Below are 4,156 nucleotides of genomic sequence, written 5' to 3'. Positions count from 1 at the left end.
ATCTCTCCTCTTTGCCGTGAAGGCATTCTTCAGGCTCAAGAAATCATTATGTGCCTCTACTACGACGTTCCCACCAATGACTCCGATCAGCTGGATCTTCCTCTCTCTTCCTACAACAAATTTTATACCAAATTTGCCCCTCTTCATTTTCAAGGAAGTGTGGATGAGGAAGAGGAATACCAAAGTTCAGGGTTTCGGAAGAAATATTTTGGTGAAATTTGAACTCAACTGCCCTCTATTCCGTTTTCACCTCCTCCGGAACAAGCCAACCCCCCGAACTGTTACTGATGCTGATTTTCCCTCTATGAATCTTAATGACATCCTCACCTTAGCTGCTTACTTCAGAGAAAATCAAAAGGATGACATCAGTATGGGAACTTACCATGCAACTCTGAGCTTTCTGAAAGATTATGTTTCTGAATTTTGCCGATGTGATTATAAGCTTGCACACCTATACGGAACTGAACAATTTGTTGCCAAAATCGACTTTGTTCTTCCGGAAGCTAAAATTATTGCAGATGGTCCTATTGAAGAACCGGTTCTAGGGTTTGTTTATACAACCAGAAAGACAAACAATAAGGAATTCTTCCGAGTCCTTGACAAACATCTAGTTCCGACCAAAGCTCTGAAGAAGTTCATATCTCGGGCGTCCAAGTCTGATGCTCCAGAAGAGGTCAAGGCAAAGTTTGTGAGTCAATTGGTGTGGTATATTGCGGTCCGAGAGTGGTTGTTCAGAGCCTACACCTTCATCAAGGAAGAAATGAACTAAGTTTGCTGGATTGCTAAGTTCACTTAGGGGGAGATTGTTGGAACCTGAAAGTGAACCTCTAGCAATCCTAAGTACTCATTCCGAAGTGTGTATGTTCCAAAGTAGAGAGTGGTCTGGAATCTGTCCGGACCTGTAGAGAAGAAGACGTCAAGCTTAAGGCATTCCGGAATGACTCTCATTTCCGGAATGGATGCTGATCCGGAGCAACTCTATTTTGTCTTAGTGCATTTATTATATTTGTCTTTGTATTGATGTAACGTTTCATAGAACTTAGTCTGAAGTTGTATTTGGACAATCAGAATGTCATAATCATTTCTTTTGTCCAGTCATATGTAAGTACTTTAGTTAATTCGTTGTACCCTTCACTCCTATTTATAGGAGCATTCAATACAAGTCAACAACGGATCTTTTCACTCACTTTTGGCATTTTCTCTAAGTTTATTCAAAACATTCTACTTGTTCTTCATTTATTAACTTTACCTTGATCACTTATTCTTGTTTTTCATTTAATGACTTGATCATTTGTTGATTATATTATCTAAGACTTGACTGGTCTTTCCAGGCTTGACTTGAACATCTATTAGCAAGCAGACATTGATCTTAAGCATTTACTCAAGGTTTGAGTTTTCAAACCTGGTCCCTGCGCATCGATCTTGTTCTCACATAAAGTTTCGTTAACTGTTTTCGTATAGTTTAGTATAAAATCATGTTTTTACTCAAGATATGTTTATATGGTTATATAAATATACATGTATATTAAATACATATTTCATAAGTAAAACGAAACGTTTGGTATTTGTTTTCATATCGTTATGTTTTTATCAAAACTTTGCCCGTATTTAAAATACGGGTTTGGTAGTAAACCCATTTCATGTTTTTATCACATTTTGTAAAACTAGAAAATAAACACATTTATATGATTGTGTTTTGATGTAAAATTTCTTGTGAGTTACTTGTATTCCCCCCTAAAAACATAGAAAAAGCTTGTAAAATGTAGGGGTATGAACTCACCTTATTTGTGATTGCGGTTAGATACTGGGATTGAAATCGTGACTTTGAGCTAGATTACGGGAAAGATGTCGTACTCTATGAACTCTTAAGGAAATCACTTGCTGAATGAAAGCTCCAGGGGCTTAATCTCTAACTGTTTTGGAGATGGAAATGAAGGGTGATACTTGAGAGAGTTTTTAGACTTGAATGTTTACTGAGAATCATTTTGTGAAGTTAAATTTTGTATATGTGAAACATACATGGACATGAGATAAGAAGGTTGTTTAAGAAGTGACAGTTGAAGTGATATTTACCTGGGTAAGAGAAAATATCACCTTGGGAAGCTAAATTGACCAATCCAGTAGCACCACTTGACCATTTTAAGTATGATTTCGATCCACTTGGGGGAGATTTCAGCCAAGCCTTACCGAAAACTCCAAATACACACAATAATACATGAATTTTGGCGCATGAAGTGGAGATTTCGGCCATAATGGGCCTCAAGCTTGCGTTTTCGGTCCTATTGTCTCACCAAGATGTGTTTTCGGCCATTTAAGAGTTTCCAATAAGTGTTTTCGGTCCTATGTGGCCGAAAACTCCTATATATAAGGCCTATAAGTCTTAATTATTAAAACAATGCAATCCTTTTGACTATTGTTGACTTTCCAAGGCTTAACACTTCATGGATTTTAATATATACCTATACATAACTTATATAAGCATGGTTATCAAAGTATACTAATATAATAGCTTATATAAACATGGCCTTCAATTTGTATTAATATATATAAACATGCCCTCATGGCTAAGGGTGATTTAACGTAACAAGGCTACAAAGTGTTTCTCACTTATACGTTGTAGATCTTTTGACTTGGTTTGGCTCTAAGTTTGCCAGTTGTCACAGGTGAGTGTAACGACCGTCACTTGAGGTAATAATTATTTAATATTTCTTATTTTAATTGTTGGGATCAGTGTTAATAGAAGGACTAGTTGAGTGGACCATTAGTGAGTGGGCCGAAGATTTGGACCGCCCATAAGATGTACACTGGGTGTAGCCTTGGTGTACGCGGGGCGTAGAGAAGCATTGGGTGCGGGGGGGGCGCATGCACGTACACGCAGCGTACCAAGGAGTACGCGCAGCGTACGTGAGCATATTCCAAACCCTAATTTTTAGGGTTTAAGCCATATAAATACCACTTTATGGCTCAAACCCTGGCCTCCTTACCATCCCCTCGTCCTCAGAAACCTTAGCTAGCCTCCCTTTCTCATTCTTGTGTGTGTTTTGGCCTTGTGAAGCTTGTTTGGAGATTTGAAGCTTGAAAGAAGGAAGGAGAAGATAGTGAAGAGGAACTTGAGTATCTTGAGCTCATAGATCCAGGATAACATTAGCTTTTGGGACTCATTGGAGGTATAAAGCTTGCAACTTTCTCTTTGAATACTTAGATCTAGTGTAATGTTGTTTTGGAGTCTTTTTTTAGTTCCAAGAATGGGCCTTTATGACTCAAGTTCATTTCTAGGCCAAGAGTTGCCACTCTAAGTGATATTCATGTCCCATAATCAGTAAAGTCTCGACCTTTAAGGTCCATTTATGTCCATGCATGAGTTTGGGTCACTTTCATGAAAGTTAATTGCTATATTCCAAGTTTGGGATCACTTGGCGGGTTGCAAGCCACCAAGTAATCGACTTTATGGGTGAAGACGTGTTATTGGACTCAGATCTGTAATTTGGACTTAGCGTCTTAAGGGATTAAGCAGTTTTGAAGAAAATGGCTTAACAGAGTAGTATTCTGGGCGTACACACCAGTACGCGCAACGTATAAGCCATGCAAGCTGTACGCGTAGCGTATAGAGGGGTACGCTCAGCGTACTCTCAGATTTTGGGCTTACGACTTTTGAGCCTCAGTTTGGGCTTTGGGTTTAGCAGTTATTGGGCCGAAGTGGGCCATCAGAAATTAGATAATGCACCAAGGACATGTTTGGACTTAAGGAAAGGCCCATTTGAGGAGTTGGGCCTAATTTAGAAAATTGGGTCATTAGTGGGCCTTTAGTGGGCCATTAGTGGGCTTAGAAAAATTAGAAGGAATTGGGCCTAGGTTATGGTCCAAATTAGATCAGGGGGTAAAATGGCCATTTTACCCTTCGAAGGATTCTCAGTTTTTGACTAAGTGTTTATTGTGATAATGATAGTCGAGGAGCCGTTGGATCAGCCATCAGAGATTCCCTCACCCGAGATTTCAGCAGCCAGTTTGAGAGGTGAGTTTTCCTCCATAGGAACGGGTCGAAGGAACCAATGTCGACCCGTTTATGTATGATAGCTTATGCCAGACTTAGGTCCGATGTCGGGGATGGCCCTGTGTAGCTTATATGTTCCGGACTTTGGTCCGATGTCGGGGCAAG

This window comes from Lactuca virosa, chromosome 4 (assembly GCF_052849685.1).
Source record: "Lactuca virosa cultivar CGN04683 chromosome 4, Lactuca_virosa_CGN04683_v6, whole genome shotgun sequence".
In the NCBI taxonomy this organism is placed as follows: Eukaryota; Viridiplantae; Streptophyta; class Magnoliopsida; order Asterales; family Asteraceae; genus Lactuca; species Lactuca virosa.
Note: the sequence above shows the minus strand (reverse complement) of the source record.